This window comes from Apium graveolens, chromosome 6, assembly GCF_009905375.1.
Source record: "Apium graveolens cultivar Ventura chromosome 6, ASM990537v1, whole genome shotgun sequence".
In the NCBI taxonomy this organism is placed as follows: domain Eukaryota; kingdom Viridiplantae; phylum Streptophyta; class Magnoliopsida; order Apiales; family Apiaceae; genus Apium; species Apium graveolens.
Window position 1 is genome coordinate 295,432,070 of NC_133652.1, and position 9,486 is coordinate 295,441,555.

Here is a 9,486-nt window from a genome sequence, read left to right on the forward strand (position 1 = left end):
TTGAGTCTTTGGAGGTTCTTCAGATTTGGTGGGCTTGGTTGGAGTTTGTGTTTCTTCAGACATGATTGATTTTGGATCTTAAACTGTTTGTGTTTTAACAGATTGCTCTGATACCACTTGTTAGGTCACACACACTGTAGAAAGGGGTTGAATACAGTGTTTACTACAATCAAATCGAATACAAGAACTTAAGTAACAGAAAATAGATTTTATTCAACACAATAAACTCTGTTACAATATGGAACTGTCCTATCTCAGTGATGAATAAATTATCACGAGAGCTGTTAGGGTCACAATGAATAATATTTTCGATAATGATAACACATATAGTGTAAACCCTACGTCTGTGTTTATATACTACACAGTTACAAGATAATCTTCTAATTGATATTGAATATAATTTTGCTTCCTAAAATATATCAATCAGTTATATTTTCTTCCAAGTATTCTATTCTTCATAGAATTCCTTCTTCATGCATATCTCTTATTATGTTTATTTTGATCTTCTTTCCTTTCGATCAGCCGCATTCCTTATCTGAAAGTCTTCTTAAGTCCTGATATTATCTCCTGATAAAATATCTCCTGATAACTTAAGTTCTGATAACTTAAGTTCTGATATCTTAAGTTCTGACTTCAGTATAAGTACTAATTTCCAGTTAAGTACTGATTTGTCCTGTTAAGTAAGATCTGAAAACTAAACACAAATCATCATTAGACATGACATCACAAATATATCTAACATAGTATTATTCCTTCTAGTGTAAAGTCTGATGCAAAGTTTGATATAAATTCTGATAAACAGCATGTTAGGATAAACTCTGAAATCAAATCCGCTGCAAATGCTAACAAACTTAAAAAGACCAAAGGATCTGAGCAAGTCTGGGTCCTTAAAACTAACCAATAGTGGTCTTTGTGATTGGAGGGCAACAGGAAAAATATCCTAGTGCTGGACAGTGGATGTTCAGGACATATGACTTGAAATAAAGCCCTGTTATCAGACTTTGTGGAGAAAGCTGGCCCAGGAGTTTCTTATGGAGATGGAAACATGGGAAAAACTCTGGGATATGGCAATATCAATCTTGGGAATGTCATCATTGAAACAGTAGCTCTTGTCTCAGGACTTAAACACAATCTGCTAAGTGTGAGTTAAATCTGTGACAGAGGTTATCATGTGGATTTCTCTGAAGAACACTGTGAAGTTGTAAGCAATTCTATAAGCAAAGTGGTTCTGAAAGGTTACAGGCATGGTAACATTTATGAAGCCAGACTTTCAACAAGTTCTGATGGTTCTGCAATCTGCCTGTTGAGTAGAGCATCAATTGAAGAAAGCTGGAATTGGCACAAAAGACTCTCTCATTTAAATTTCAACAACATAAATGAGCTAGTAAAGAAAGATCTTGTGAGAGGACTGCCAAAATTAGTATTTGCTCCTGATGGCCTTTGTGATTCATGTCAAAAGGTAAAATAATGAAAATCTTCATTCAAGAGCAAAATTGAATCTTCAATTCTTGAGCCTTATCACCTACTGCATGTTGATCTATTTGGTCTAGTCAATGTCATGTCTATTGCAAAGAAGAAATATGTTATGGTTATAGTGGATGAGTTCACAAGATACACTTGGGTGTATTTCTTGCACAAGAAGAATGAAACTGCATCCACTCTAACTGATCATGTCAAACAGCTGGATAAATTGGTCAAAGATTCTGTTAAAATAATAAGAAGTGATAATGGCATTGAGTTCAAGAATTCAATCATGGAAGAGTTATGCAAAGAGCATGGAATCAAATAGGAAATTTCTGCACCTGGAACTCCACAACAAAATGGAGTTGTAGAAAGAAAGAACATGACTCTCATTGAAGCTGCACGAACTATGCTTGATGAAGCAAAGCTACCAACCTACTTTTGGGTTGAAGCTGTGCAGACTGCTTGTTTTACACAGAATGCTACACTAATAAACAAGCATGGAAAAACACCATACGAGATGGTGAAGAAAAAGAAGCCAAATCTGAAATACTTTCATGTATTTGGATGTAAGTGTTTTGTTCCTAAGACTCATCCTGAATAGTTGTCAAAATTTGATTTAAAAGCTGATGAAGGAATTTTCGTTGGATATCCACTTTCCACAAAAGCCTTCAGAGTCTACAATTTAAGAACAAGGGTTGTCATGGAATCTATCAATGTATCTTTTGATGATAAGAAGATTACTGGACTTGAAGATTTCAATGATCATGATCAGCTGAGATTTGAAAATGAAGATTTAAATTCTGATTCTGTAAATTCTGATGACCTAAATCCTGATCCTATAAGTTCTAACGGGTTAAGTTCTGATGTCATTGAAACTGTGGCAACTACTCCAAGGAAAAATGCACCTATCCAGGGGGAGCAAGCTGAAGATTCTACCATAACTCAAGACTCTCAAGAAGCATCAGAACCTGTCACTGGTTCTTCAAGTTCTGATTCATCAAGTTCTGATGAGACAAATTCTGATAATTCTGAAAACTCTGATTCTTCAAATCCTGAAGGTTCCAACTCAAATTCTGAAGTCTCAGAGAGCTTAACAACAGGGGGAGCAATTAAAAATGCTGATGGAGACAGCATGGATCATGGGGGAGTATCCAGTTCTAGAGAACAACTTCCATCTGCAAGGAAGTGGACTAAGTCACATACACCTAACTTAATAATTGGATATCTTGAAGCAGGTGTTAGAACTAGAAATGCAACATCAAATGAATGTCTCTATCATTCTTTTCTATCTCAGACTGAACCAAAGAAAGTGGAAGAAGCTCTTCAAGATGCTGATTGGGTGCAAGCAATGCAGAAAGAGTTAAATGAATTTGAAAGAAATAAAGTCTGGACCCTAGTGCCAAGACCAAAGAACAGATCAATTATTGGCACAAAATGGGTGTTCATAAATAAAACTAACAGTGATGGCATAATTACAAGAAAAAAAGCAAGGCTGGTTGCTAAATGTTACTCTCAACAGGAGGGTATTGATTATGATGAAACATTTGCACCAGTTGCTAGATTGGAAGCCATAAGAATCTTTTTGGCTTATACTGCTCACAAAAAGTTTAAAGTCTTTCAAATGGATGTGAAAAGTGCTTTTCGCAATGGAGAATTGGAAGAAGAGGTATATGTTGAACAACCTCCAGGCTTTGTAGATTAAAAATTTCCAAATCATGTTTACAGGCTTGATAAAGCACTTTATGGCCTTAAGCAAGCTCCAAGAGCATGGTATGAGACTTTAACTCAATTCCTTCTAGAAATGACTTATTTTGACAAAGGTATAATTGATAAAACACTGTTCTACCTCAACAATGGAAAGGACTTACTTTTGGTACATATATATGTTATAGATATCATATTTGGTTCTACAAATGCCAAACTATGTGAAAGGTTTGCCAAGTTAAGGCAGTCAAGATATCAAATGTGTATGATGGGAGAACTTAGCTATTTTCTGGGACTTCAAGTCAAGCAAAATGAAGAAGGTACTTTTATCAATCAATCCAAGTACACCAGAAATTTACTGAAGAAATTTGGAATGCAAGATTGTTCAACTACATCCACTCCCATGGCCACTGCAACCAAGTTAGATATAGATACTGGTTCATCAGTAGATATTACTAACTACAGAGGTATGATCGGCTCTTTACTCTATTTAACTGCAAGTAGACCTGATATTATGTATGATACATGTTTTTGTGCAAGATTTCAGGCTGATCCAAGAGAAACTCATCTTATACTTGTGAAAAGAATTTTCAAGTACCTCAATGGTATAGCTGATCTAGGATTATGGTATCCTAGAGAATCAGACTTTAAGCTAATAGGTTACTCAGATGCAGATTTTGCAGGATGCAAAATAGACAGGAAAAGCACTAGTGGAAGCTGCCAATTTCTTGGAGGCAGATTGGTTTCTTGGTTTAGCAAGAAACAGAAATCAATTTCCACATCAACTACAGAAGGTGAATATATTGATGCAGGAAGCTGTTGTGTACATATTCTTTGGATGAAGAATCAGTTACTGGACTATGGGTTAGAATTTTCTAAAATACCTATTTACTGTGATAATCAAAGTGCTATTGCTATGACAGGTAATCCAGTACAACACTCAATAACAAAGCACATCAGCATTAGGTACCATTTCATAAGGGAACATGTAATGGAAGGTACAACGAAATTACATTTTGTTCCAACAGATCAACAACTAGCAAATATCTTCACAAAACCACTATGTGAAGCTACTTTTACAAGACTGGTAAATGAACTTGGAATGGTTTCAGGTTATTTCTCTAAATCTGCTTAGTTTTTGTTCTCATGCATCAGACTTTATGATCAGTGTTTACAGATTGTCTTACCTTCATGTAATATGTGCTTAAATTGTAATATATTAAATGCTGATTGTTATCTGATGTGGATCTATATACTCTGATAGTGATTTGAATGTTCAGTGACTATTCAATCCAATGAGGATTACTGTGCTAGATGCTGACCTAATAGTCTTTAACATACTAGAAATCTCATGTTTTAATTAGTTGTTTATGTGGAAATTCATTAACACGAGCAAATTCTGATTTTGCGCTTAGTCAAATTTACTGTGTGTATCTTATTACTAAGTCACAAACTAGATTCTTGCTTTTATCTGTCAAATTCTGATGTCAATAAATCTTAAGGATGAACCACATGCTTGATAAGCCTCACTTATCTAAAGAAAAGAAAAGAAAAGAAAATTAAAGTCAGGTACTCCTTTGAGATCTAGAGTAAATATGTGGAAGGGAAGATCCAAATGCATTACTGGTATTAAATTATATGCATTAGAAAAGCAAATAAATCTTTCTTGGTGACTTTTCACATTCTCTGATTACTGGAGAAACACTCTGATAATAACATAAATTCTGATAGCAGTTGTTACTCATTTACACTGAGAAGCCACTGTGAAAAAGAATTCTAAAAGATGCATAAAATGAGCACAAACAGTTGAGGTGGACTTATGCACAAATTTATCCTATAGTAGACTTCATTATTAATGACAAATTTTAAGCACTTTTTTTAGTTATGCCTTATTTCTAAGATATACTAAAGTTTATCAAACTTTAATCTTTATCTGATATTCTGCTAATGCACACACTATCACTCCATATGAATGATGAAAATTATTGTGCTGATTAAGTTGTTTCAGATAAACAGTTAAGTGTCATATGCATAAATTCTGAGGACAAGTTCGGATTGTAGTTCTGATGATTAAACTCTGAAGAAATAATTCAGTATTTATATGAAGAATCACAGTAACAAACATTCACTTTTTGAGTACAGAAGCCATGTTCTGATGACCGTTAAATTCTGATGTTAGTCAAGTTCTGATGAAAATCCTGATGGAAACTCTGATGCTTACGTGGCATTATTTATTTACTTTACTTATTTGTGGTAAATACTGAAATGGTCATATTTTATCAGAATATATTTAAGTGAGATAAAAACAGTCATAATCATTTGGTTAAGTGGGAAACATGTTTATCTTGAAAAACTGCATGTGCACATTAATTACTGCTTAGATCTCGTGCCCATTAACTCCTGCTTTAACTTTTTATTGACTGTTCACATGTTGCCAGGTGTAAATTGTCATCCATTCTTCAAAAATATAGTTGTTATCACATGGGCTGTATAAATAAGAGAGTTAAAAGATTTTCTAATCTTTTACCTACTTTTCTTATTCTCTCATCTCTCTTATTTTCTCTCACCCACTAATATTCTCTGAAGCTATTTTTCATACATGCATTTTATCAAACACCTTGAAAACACTCTTTTTGTCATTTGATTTTCACAGAAATGGCGCCAAAAGACATTGTTTTCAATGGAGCTAAGTTTGTTCCCAACAACTACTTGGTTATTCTTAGCAAGGGTGAAGCTCCATCAGAACTTCACTTCATTCAGGACTTCCTTGCTAACTCTGAGATTGGGTATGCTTTGACCCAACCAGAAGCAATCTCTAGAACTCAAGTGCTGGAGTTTTGGAGAAGTGGCATATATGATGATGGTGGTGCTCATGGGTCCCCAAGTATTATCTTTTCAATAGGGGAGGATGAGCATGTAGTGACTTTGGCTACAGTTCGACAGGCTGTTGATAAGTGGCATTTTATACCACTTAGAACGTCTTAAAATGGCTTAAATTGGTGTCTTGAAATCAAGTATTTTGTGTATTTGATGCGTTTTTCTAGTGTTCATGTATTTCAGGGTATTAGTTGCATTTCGGGGGAGGAATCATCAAGAATAAGCCTTGGCATGTGTTCACCATTGCGAGAGGAAAGGAACGGGCAGATTACGGCAAAGAAACGGTGCAAACTTGGATTTTTTCCAGTGGAGGCCTGCGCGCCCGCGCAGCAACCTGCGCGCCCGCGCAGCTACGCTGAGCGGCCGCGCAGGGTCAGGAATTTTGCTGAATTATTTTAGACTTCTACTTCTGTTTAGCTTCCAACTTCTATGTAATCTGAGTTTTATGGGACTATTATATAAGTAGATTTGAGACGTTTTCACAGGGGGATTTTTAAGAAGAAGAAGATTGTGTTTTGCGCAAGAAGGGAAGATTGGGATACCAAGGAGAAGACCTAGAAGCACAGAACAACTCCGAAAAAGAAGATCTTGTTTTCAACTTGTGATTTTTTGAATTAGTTGTAACTTTGGATGCTCGTTTTCGTTCTTGTTGAACCTAGATCTCGTTTATTCGTACTTTGATTATTATTTAGTTTATTAAGACCTTGTTTATACCATGCTTCCATTGGAACCCATGGTGACGATGAGTTCGATTATGGGCTAATCGTTGTCATGGGATTCTAGCGGATTTACTTATGGATTTCAATAATTAATTGTTTCGATATCTTGGTGTGTGGTGATTGATTGATATCCTAGTATTGGTTGTGCTTATTCGTCTTATGTGCGTAGCTAACATATAAGATAGCGTGTTAATCTCTATTGAAGCGATAGTGAATATAGAGGTTTAGAACTTGCCATGCTAGCATAGGTTCATGTATGTGTATGCATGATTCATAGGTAACTCTAACCGATTTACTTGCCCTATGTAATCAAGATAGATAACTTGTTCTTAAACCGTTATATTGTCAAATTCTATAGACATATAGGCTCTCAATATAATTGGTGCCTATTCAGCTTCTATCTCTTTTGTGGATGTCTGGTAGAATGGTATTAGTACAATGAAAGTTGGCGTTTATCAGTTTCGTGTTATCTGATTAGTGTCATCACCATCACATGCTAAAGTTAAGAACAATAAGGCTATTGAATGAAGTATTTAATGAAGATAGAATCCCATGTTTATCATATATAGTAATTCAACTTCAATTCTCTTAGTTAATGTTATTTAGTATAATCTCCTAGTTTACTAAAAACCCAATTTGTTATTTGTCTTAGCATTGAGCGATAACCATACATTGTTGCATAGGTGCATAAATTGAACTTAACCTAAACCAGTCTCTGTGGGAACGAATCTGATTTATATCTTATACTACTTGCGAACACGTATACTTGCGTGAATATTAGCGCGTGTTTTCGCCCTAACAAGTTTTTGGCGCCGCTGCCGAGGACTCGGTGTTAATTTTTAGTTTATGTGCTTGTCATCAGTGGTCGTTAAAGTTCACTGACTCGGATTCTTTTACTTTCACGGTTTATTTGTTTGTGTTTTAGGTACTCATTACAATGGGAGATCCAGCAGCACGAACGAAAGCCTTGATGGATTTTTCTCAACCTAAGATCAATGACATTCAATCTAGCATTGTCCGGCCAGCTATCACAGCTAATACCTTTGAGATCAAGCCTGGCATAATTCAATGGGTACAGACTTCAGTCCAGTTTGGGGGTTCTCCAACGGAAGATCCCAATACACACATTAGGGATTTCATTGCAATATGCGACACCTTCAAGTTCAACGGTGTTTCTGAAGATGCTGTGAAGCTGAGACTGTTCCCATTCTCTCTGAAGGACAAGGCTAAGAGCTGGTTACACTCTCTACCAGCTGGTTCGATTACTACTTGGGAAGATCTTGCTCAGACGTTTCTTACTAAATTCTTCCCTATGGCGAAGACAGCTGCACTCAGGAATGCTATTACTCAATTTGCGCAGCAAACGGGAGAATCGCTAAGTGAAGCTTGGGAGCGCTACAAGGAGATGCTTAGGAAGTGTCCTCATCATGGAATTCCTGATTGGATGATCATCACTTGTTTTTACAATGGGTTGGGAGCACAGTCCAGACCCATGCTCGATGCAGCATCAGGCGAAGCATTATGGGCAAAGAGCTATAAGGAAGCTTATGATCTAATTGAACTGATGGCTGCTAATGAATATCAGTATCCAACCCAGAGATATCCACAGGGCAAGGTAGCAGGAGTTCTTGAAGTGGATACAGCTACGGCTATCACTGCTCAACTAAAGGCGTTGTTTATGAAGATCGATTCTCTGGCTAACTATGGTGTTAAGCAGATAATAAGTGTTTGTGAGCTGTGTGCAGGTCCGCATGCGACAGAGCAATGCGCTATATCTAGCGACTCAGCTCAGTTTGTGAGCAACTTTCAGAGATCGCAACAACCAGTTCCAGACACTTATCATCCTGACAACTGGAATCATCCTAACTTCAGCTGGAGCAACAATCAGAATGTGATGCAACAGCCGTTCCAGCCGTTTGGAAATAAGCTGTTCAACTCTCTTGGTTTTCAGCAACAACTCCAACTTCAACAACAAACTCATGATGCAGGTCTATCTTCGAATGAAAAATCTGAATTAGAGGAGTTGAGGCTTATGTGCAAAAACCAGGCTCTTATATGCCAAAGCCAAGCCGTTTCTATCAAGACTTTGGAGAACCAAATAGGGCAAATTGCTAATGCCTTATTGAATCGACCACCAGGAACGCTTCCTAGTGATACAGAAGCCAATCTAGGAAAGAGGGAAGTTGAAGAACATGTGAACGCCATCACCTTAAGGTCTGGAAAGGTCGCAAGCCCCCAAATTCAGCAAGACGAAGAGCCTGAAAAATCTCAAGATTCAGAAAATGCAGTTGTGGCTGAAGAAGATGTGCAGAGGGAAGTAGAGGTGGAACCAAGGAAGACTACTGTGGAACACACTCCTCCTGAGGGTAATACAGGGGAGAAACAGATCTATCCTCCACCTCCTTTTCCTAAAAGGCTGCAGAAGAAAAAGCTGGATAAGCAGTTTGAGAAGTTTCTGGAGGTGTTCAAGAAACTTCATATCAACATACCTTTCGCTGAAGCTCTTGAACAGATGCCTAGCTATGCGAGGTTTATGAAAGGTATTCTCTCTCGGAAAGTGAAGCTCGATGACTTAGAAACCGTTGCTCTAACGGAGGAATGCAGTGCTGTGCTGCAACAGAAGTTGCCTCCGAAGCTTAAAGATCCTGGAAGCTTCACTATTCCTTGCACCATCGGAAACTTGTCGTTCGACAAGTGTTTATGTGATTTAGGAGCTAGCATC

General features: G+C 37.0%; 1 non-coding gene across 1 annotated transcript; it reads right to left on the reverse strand.

The window, feature by feature from the left end:
• Positions 1–8,091: 8,091 nt before the first annotated feature.
• Positions 8,092–8,198, reverse strand: LOC141669925 (small nucleolar RNA R71). The gene has a single exon (XR_012554175.1). It is a non-coding gene; the product is annotated as a small nucleolar RNA R71 (small nucleolar RNA).
• Positions 8,199–9,486: the final 1,288 nt, after the last annotated feature.